The sequence below is a fragment of the Curcuma longa genome, chromosome 6 (genome assembly GCF_044706935.1).
Source record: "Curcuma longa cultivar G26 ecotype Majalengka, Jawa Barat chromosome 6, ITB_CL_G26_1.1, whole genome shotgun sequence".
Classification (NCBI taxonomy): Eukaryota; Viridiplantae; Streptophyta; class Magnoliopsida; order Zingiberales; family Zingiberaceae; genus Curcuma; species Curcuma longa.
This window is the reverse complement of record NC_133866.1, coordinates 6,992,113-7,001,388: the sequence shown is the minus strand read 5'-3', so window position 1 is coordinate 7,001,388 and position 9,276 is coordinate 6,992,113. Positions and strand designations below refer to the sequence as shown.

At 36.9% G+C, this 9,276-nt stretch overlaps 1 protein-coding gene and 1 pseudogene across 1 annotated transcript in view; both read left to right on the top strand.

Moving 5' to 3' along the window:
• LOC141830624 (xanthine dehydrogenase-like) overlaps positions 1-9,276 on the top strand; it is a 157,532-nt gene that overhangs the window by 3,588 nt on the left and 144,668 nt on the right. The gene's annotated exons all lie outside the window — the stretch shown is intronic.
• On the top strand, positions 1,760-7,495 carry LOC141831184 (xanthine dehydrogenase-like; annotated as a pseudogene).

Below are 9,276 nucleotides of genomic sequence, written 5' to 3'. Positions count from 1 at the left end.
GCTCTGATACCAAAATCATCAAAACATAGTTGTGAAACTTTTATCATTTTAACCTCTAAACATTGTCACCATCACTTGACAAAAAAGTAATGTGGCACACGCGACATACTCATCAGATTGTTATTATGTTACATTAATTAAGGGGTTGAAATGACTAGAATTTGAAAATTTGGTGGGTCATTTTGAGAAAGGTCTAAGTAGTAAACTTGGGGGGGGGCAAAATGAAAATGTCCCAACATTATTTACAAATTAATGTCAATGTACATGCAAGATATATCATAATACTATAAACTATATAACTAGATAAATACATTTGTTCCAAAACAATACTATTTTTAGTTGTAGTATAAGATATGTTACATTTAATATTTGTTGACGATCTAAAATCATTATTAGTAATTTAATATTAATATATATTTTGATTGTAATAAGTAATAATATGATAGTGAACATACTAAATAATACCACATGAAAGAAAATTGAATTTTGCAAAATTTAGTGATATATATTCCGTTAGTACTCAATAACAATTAATAGGTAATGAATTTAATACAATTTATTATAATTACAAAATTTACTGGTGATCTTAAAATAATTGTTTAAGATTTTGGTGGTTTGCTCAGGTGGATAGAATCTAGCCCAAGAATTTGTTGGATTAGGACAGGCTCTATATCAAGTGCAACTGCTCTTTAGCTTCTCATTGTGAGGCAATCTAATGCTATATTATGCTCATTCTAGATGTTTACTCCATTGCCTCATTTAAAGGAGAGACTTTATAGGTGTGGAGGTGAGGCACTCTGTGTTGTTGTTAGTGTTGTGATTATTTCATATTTATCTGAAATTGAAAGAATTTGGCACACTATCTATTCACCCCTTTTAGTTGTACCACAATGATCTAACAATACCCTTATCAGACTGCTAGGAGGGAAAAAAAACATGACCTTGACTATCAACAACAAAATTGGTTGCACTTGAAAGCATTTAGGTTGAGAGTGATAATGCTACTACCTAAAGCAGTGAACCAAATACCAATTATAAGTCAATTAACCACGAAGGAATGTAATAACAAGAGTTGTTAAATTAGCATATTGGAAGATCAATAACCTAAAAAAACCATGAGTAGCTACGAATTTATAAATGTTTTCCTCTTGACCAAATCTGTAGCCTTCATTAGCAAATTCAATTTTGGTGATTTCCATGATCAAACTAGAGAGTACAAAGGAATCATGCATAGCACTCATACGGAGCTGCACCAGCTAATTCCTAATATATGAAATGAGTGCTTAATGATGCTGCGAGCTACCCTGACACAATCGTGAAGTTTAAACTACTGCATATTGCTAAAAGTATTTTTTTTATTACATGATATTATATATTTGATTATTTTATTGATAAAATAATATTATGTTAGTTATAATTGAATTATTTTATTGTTTGATGTATATTAAAGTTTTCCACACTTTTTGCATTTTTCTTTAATGAATTTTTTTAGAAAACTACTTCTATGCAAACTTTTTTTTTCTTCCATATTTCAATTTTTTTTATATATATTTTAAGGTCTCATCCAAAGAAATTAACTTCCCAAACCCATTTTCAATTTATTTCAGTTCTTATGAAAATGAAAAGTTGAAATTGGGTGAAAAATGTAAAACCAAACAAGGCCTAAATACCCTAATAACTGACATCATTATCCTTGCTTTTATTTTACAGGCCGGTGCACTAGTCCAAGTCTATACTGATGGGACAGTTCTTGTGACACATGGAGGTGTTGAGATGGGACAGGGCCTACATACAAAAGTTGCACAGATAGCTGCATCATCCTTCAATATTCCTCTTAGTTCTGTATTTATATCAGAAACGAGTACAGATAAGGTATATTTTTCTTAAGTTTGTCATGGGATATTCGAAGGTGACAATAAACATGCATCTTTTGGACATTAGATATCTTATTTTGTCCGTTCATTAGCTCAAAGAAAGTTTTGTAGGTTCCGAATGCATCACCAACAGCAGCTTCTGCCAGCTCAGACATGTATGGTGCTGCTGTTTTCGATGCTTGTGATCAAATAAAGGCACGAATGCAACATATTGCTGCCAGGAATCCACATTCTTCTTTTGCCGAGGTGATACTTTGAGGAGTAACAATTGCAATTTAATTTGAATTTGATGGACACCATTCTCACTCTGCAACTTCTTGAACTATTAACCAATAAGTTTTTGCCGTACAATTAAATTTTCTGTTCTTGTGTGTTTCTTAACGTGTTCTTATGGATCTATTTTATTTTGAAATTCTTCTGATGTTTGATTCTTTGTTGTTCTATTTTTTTTATCTTTATATATTGTCCTTTATGCTAGATTTTGGAAACGGCTCTGAAATTAGTTTGTAATATCGTGCTTATATATATTAAACTCAAGTAAACCAATAAAATGGGAACTTCTACTTCATGCAGTAATCTGCATTATTCTAATTTTTCTTACTTCACTTAAGTATATATTCATTTCCTTGGTTACATTTGATGGATATCCTTTTTATGGTGGCTAGGGACTAACTGATGCTTCTTTTGGGCAATTAGCCTAGAGAATCCTAACTTTTTAAAAATTTACCCAAAAGCATCGTTTTTTACATAATCCTCTTGGGAGGCTTTCTTTCTTTGAAATGCCATTTTGCCGTCTAGGCTAATAAAGATGGTTCTGTCACTTGAATATATGTGTAGTGTAGTGCAAACTTTGCTTACTCTTGAGGCAAGATTTAACTTGGGCATAATATGCCACCAAAGTAATAATCTGCTGTTAATTGTAGTTATCCTAAATGTCAATTCTGATCCTTGAGGTAGTATGGCCAATATACAAAGACAGTTTAGGATGGTACTATGAATGTGCATGAGCATTAACAAGTATATTCTTGATGACATAAGATAGAAACTGATTCCATCAGTCCATTTCAATATTTAATGTAAAGTTGGATCTTATCCCTCCAGTAAGCTCTGAAATGCTACTCCTAAGGGTCAAATTGGGCTCTATTGAAATATATAACCTGAGGCATGTAAATATATATACAATAAAAGTGGTAATCAATATTAATGCATTCACAACTGTAGTAGTTCAATATTATTGAGAAGTATCGCAAATACCCTATTTTCTCTTGTTAATTCTGCGAAAACTTTTATGTGACTTCTACCAGTTAGCAAAAGCATGCCTTTTGGAAAGGATAGACCTCTCTGCTCATGGCTTTTACATTACACCCGACATTGGTTTTGACTGGAAAGATGGAAAGGGTTCACCATTCAGTTATTTCACCTTTGGAGCTGCATTTGCAGAAGTTGAGATAGACACCCTCACTGGAGATTTTTACACAAGGGAAGCTGACATTATCATGGACCTTGGTCATTCCCTTAATCCAGCAATTGATGTTGGACAGGTGCTCATCATAAACAATTTTAATTGTTTTTTCTTCTTATCTAAAAATGCTATTTTTTTGTAGTTATTATTAAATTCTCCATTGCCCTTGAATGAAATTCATATTCATCCTTATACTCACTGCAAACTGCTATCAATTTCATATTTATTAAGTTGAATGGATTTTTTTTCTTGGGAGGCGAAAGCATCAACCAATCCTTGGCTTATTTAACTTCAAGTTTGATAAGTCTCTTCAGCAGTATTATGTATGTTTAAGGTAGTTATAAGAATATTTTTTGCTTACACCATTAGTACACAACTTTGATGTTTTCTGGATGTAATGCAGTGAAGTTGGCTGGTTAGGAAAGATTTAGGATATGATGATTAGGTTTTTCCCTAATCATATCCCTAATGGTGCTGATAACAAAAACCTTCCAGAGTAAACCAAATGCATTGAAGACTCTCATGTCCATCTCATTTACAATGTCATGAAAATTTTTAATCAATAGACCTTTGTGGGTAAATCTGCTAGCTGAGTTGTTGCTTGGACCAAGAATTGAGGTGCCAAGCCATAATGGTTGGCACTGTCAGAATTTATTATTATATTTGCCCACCAACGTCGAAACACTACGATATTGGCATTGGAGCAACAATTCGCAGCAGAAAGAGAGAGGGAGAGATAAAAGACTGAGGGGGAGAAGAATACTTTGGAGACAGACAGGCGGTGGATGTAGAGAGTGCAATAACAGGTTGAGATGGAACTATTTAAGCTAATAGAAAATTTCACATTTTAATGAATGAGAAATGTCCAAGTGACCCAACTAAGTACTATATAATGTCAACAATAGATGGCTTCTAGAGGTGGTCTAGTCCCTACATATTGTAATAAGAGAAAGAGGGAAAAAGCTGAATCAATCAGTGGGAAAGAACACAGGAAGCATCTGTGATTGAACAGACAGATAAGAACAGGTTGTGACAACTTGAAATCCTGCTCATTCTTGTAACTGGACTCCTGAACCAATCCCTTCCCTGAACCAGTTCAAACTCACCAGTTTGTAGAACTGAGCCAACAACAAACCTCAAGGTCTAATAATGGCCTGATCTTATCTTTAACCTGAAAATACCAATTTCAGACAAAAAAATGTAATTGCGCCCTAAATTAATAATTAGATTATAACACCCTCCCATCATGGGGTACTCATTGGTGGAGGATTGGGCTAGTCCACTCCTCTTCTTAACAAGATAATTCTCCCATCTATGAAAAGGGTATTGTTCTTGATTGATGATGCTAAGGAGAATTGTCATGTTCACATTGGGCTTAAGATTTACTAATAATCTAAAACAATTATGTAGTACATAATATGCTTTTGTCTGATATCCATGTTTCTAGAATATAATATTTTTGTTTAGATATTTGCTTGTGTTCACAAACTAATTTTTCTAAATGTTTTAGGCCATTTTGTAAACCAACATTGCTATACTACATACTACATTCTAGATTACCTTTAGAGATTTTCTAAATAAAATTCAGGTTTTCTTTACTTGAAACTTTATTGTTACTCTACCATATTAACTCTTTGCTTCCACTTCAATGGTGTACAGATTGAGGGTGCTTTTGTTCAAGGTTTGGGTTGGATAGCCCTTGAGGAGTTAAAATGGGGAGATTCAGATCACAAGTGGATTAGGCCAGGCCACTTGTACACTTCTGGGCCTGGAACTTACAAAATTCCTACTGCAAATGATATTCCTCTAAAACTGAAGGTTTCACTTTTGAAGGTACCCAAAAATATTACATGTTTTATCATCATATTATTTATTGAAATTCAATGCTTCTTAATGTATTACACACTTTGCTGCTGGCACTTTGAATGCATTGTCGTGCACCATTTGGGTTGACCTGTGAAGATGGTCTTCTCATTATTCAGGTGCCTTACACTAAACAATTAGATGGTATTATAGATAAGAACAAAAACTTATTCATGTCCAGAAATGAGTGGAGAACAGAAGCATATGAAAAGTCAGGTTCTACATTTAGGACAAGAAATTTGGTATTCTATGTATGACAAACTTTATTTTATAATAGATTTAAGTGCATTTACTTGTTTAGACTTTTATGTGAACTCAGTTTGAATTCCCAAATGCATCACTTGGAATCGAGTCATGTTAAATTGGGTTGAAAAATTGGTTATGTTTCCAGCTGGTCTTAGATTTTGACATCGTTATGATGAATGTAGATCATTTTTAATACATGAATCAGCAACACCTAAAATGAGTTTCTACTTCTATTTTATCTGACTACTATTACTTGGCTTTGGGTACCCTGTTGGATTTATGAAAAATTCATTTGGATGTCTCCACTTTTTGAAACTAAGAGCTTTGCCTTTGTTGGGGATCTAAGTGTAACTACTATATACTGTAGGGTGAAGATGAAAAGTTGTAATTAGTGCATATAAGTAAAGGCAAAGAAGGGAAAATAATCCCTATTCATTTCCCCTTTGATTGTCTGATGGTGGTACAAGGCTTGAGCCACCATGATACCCTACATCATTGTCATCCCAAGTCATATTGGATACCTCATACGACAAGACAAATGACAGAATTGCAGAGACGGGAGGCCCGTGATAATCAACTGCTATATATCCATCACTAACTTATATAAATAGACATATATCTTACATTGGTACTAGGTCTAGAATTTTATCGTGTCCTATATACATACTCATGAATAGGCATTATAGTGAATGCAATGGAACATTTACTTTCTCCAAATTTAACGCACACACCATAAGAACTGATAATGATTTGAAGACACATTGGCATGTTGATTGATAATGCAGAGACTCGAGATTTTGTAGATCAGGCATTACATCTAGTGCTGTTTTAATAATTATGAGATGTGGATCATTTAAAATTCCACCTGAATTGGGATTATTTCCAGAGGCTAGACAATCTGAAGATTACTAGTGATCTAAGCCCTGAATGATTGGCGGATTATCAATTATGTAAGACGTGAAAAATAAATGATTCAATCATGCAATGTGTTATAAGACTTGCATCTGTTGCTTATTTCCCTTATTTTAAGCATTATAACTTTGTTTCCTAACACTGAAATGGTCAAAAGCAATATTTGCAAGTAAACAAAAATTCCTAACAAATTTTTGTTGGCACAATTTGCGTGCTGGACTAAATCTTGTGCTGTTACAGTATGGTATGCTGTACTGATCTTATAAAGTGCCAAGATGGCACCAGAACTAAGATTTTAGATGGAAATCATGAGCCTTGCCTATCTTACACTTTTGTTGAAGGATACCAATGGAATAAGAGCATGGCATAGTATCGACAGGATAAACCCCAAAAATAACTGAATTATACTTCAATATCTTTAATGTGTGTAACAAATAGTTCACTTATTTCTTTCTCATGCGGGAAGCACAAACAGGGGAACCCTTAGCACTGGAGTTCATTTGAAAAAAATATCTGACAAGGGATTGGCAATATTTCTTTTCAAAATAGTTCCTCTTGTTGTTACCGTATGGACCTGGAACCTTTTATGGAGGTTAATCGGAGGACATTAGTTTATCAAGACTTATGGACATGTAAGCTTTCTTTGATTCATATTTGTGCCTACTGTTTGCAGGGCGTTCAGAATCCCAAAGCAATTCACTCTTCAAAGGCTGTCGGGGAGCCGCCGTTTTTCCTTGCCTCTGCAGTGCTGTTTGCTATCAAAGATGCGATCATCGCTGCCCGAGCTGAAGAAGGCTATCACGACTGGTTTCCCCTCGACAATCCAGCAACTCCAGAGAGAATCAGAATGGCTTGCATCGATAACTTCACTAAGCAATTCGCCACTCCTGAATTCCATCCTAAGCTTAGTGTATGATCCTTCTGGATTGCTATGAGTTGCTGATTCTCATCCTAAGCTAAGTGTTAAATTCTCCTGCTATGGTATGGTGCCAGATTATATATAGTATTATAGATGAACGAAACGGCTATCCTGAGCACCGTTATCCTGAGCACCCGTGAGCACCGGAATCCCGACCGTTCATCCGATCGCGCGTTCAATCTCAGCCGTCCCTTGCACAGTATTTCTCCTCGGACCTCCGCCGCTTCTCGCCGCCCGTTCATCGCCGTCCGACCACCGTCGGCCGCCGGACCGGGCCCGTTGGAACCGCAACTCGCCGGCGGTCCGGCGGTGGCTGGATTCCGGCCGCGATTTGGCCGGAATCCGGCCGGATTTCGGCCGGAATCGGCCAACAGACACTGTTGTCCGATTCCGGCCGAAATCGGCCGGATTCCGGCCAAATCACGGCCGGAGACCGGCCGCGGTCGACGCGCCCGGCGCCTGCGCGTCGATCGCGGCCGGTCTCCGGCCGTGATTTGGCCGGAATCCGGCCGAATGCCGGCCGACAGTGGCGCCAGGCACTGTTGCCTTGTTTCGGCCGGAATTCCGGCCGGATTCCGGCCCAATCCGGCCGGAATTCGATGCCGGAATGTGCGCCGGCGAGTTGCGGTTCCAACGGGTCCGGTCCGGTAGTGATCAGTGGTCGGACGGCGATGAACGGACGGCGGAAGCGCGTGGAGGTCGGCGGTCGGTGCTCACGGATGCGTAGGAATGGGTGCTCAGCGTAGACGAACAAAACATTCAGAAGAACAAAACATTAAAGCATATTATTAAAGAGTATTATTAAAGAGTATTAATATTTCAAGCCTGGTGCTTGGCATTGGCTTCTTTCACTTCATTCGTTCTTATTTTCTTTCAAGTGGAATTTAGTATTCAAATTGATCATATTAATCCTCCAATGTTAAGTTTAATATTTTAATTTTTAAATGCTAATTGCTAATCATTCATAATAAAAAGTAAATAAACTTATTCATTACTTTATACCCAAAAAAATAATAAATTTTATTTATTAAACTTATTTCTTAATTTATAAGAACAATAATCTACTAATAATAGCTCACAAAATTCAAGCAAATAAACTTGGCCAGCGAGGTTGTTCCTGGAATACCGGAGCCACTTCTTGGATTTCTAGCAGGCCAGGCCCAGCATCTCAAAACGGGCCCGCCCAGCATCTCAAAATGGAACATCGGAGATGCCTTGATAGAACGGATCAGGTAGACGTCCAGGATCAAAGCGAACGGGGCAGATGGGGAAAAACGAGTTCTTGACGCCGAAGGCGATCGCGAACAGGATCAAGGAGAAAGGGGTTGCAGAAACTCCGATGGTACTGCCAGATGTGCCAGAAGCAGTGTCGGGACGAGAATGGCTTCAAGTGGCACTGCCTCAGCGAGAGCCACCAGCGCCAGATGCAGGTCTTCAGCCAGAACCCCACCCACATCGTCAAGGGTTACTCAGAGGAGTTCGAGCACACTTTCCTTGACCTCGTTCGCTGCTCTGCAGGTCCACACGAAATATATTAAATTAAGAATTTGATACATTATTAGAAATTAAAAATTACTTATATTATTTGACTCATACATACTTACCGTGAACATACATATGTTTTATTTTAAATACACATAAATGTCATGTCATCATGTTTACTTACTGCTTAATCTAAAACGGTTAGTTAAGGATATATGAATGGTTGACACTTGTCAATATAGTACTAGGGTAGGGACGAGATGATAATACATCAAAGAAACTTAGTGTAGGTAGTCAAGTGGGGTAAAAAGTACCTTGCTTGGTCTGCTTAATTAAGTGGAACTAACCAAAACTATCTCGCTACATCCTAAACTAGTTAAACTAAGATTTATCAAGAAATTGATTAAAGTCATAATTTCTTAAAAGACTTTGTCTAAGGAAGTGGTCGTTATTCCGATAACCAAGAAAGCCCTTGCTTCGCCATGACCTGAAAGCCAATTTTTGAAATGTGGACTTAA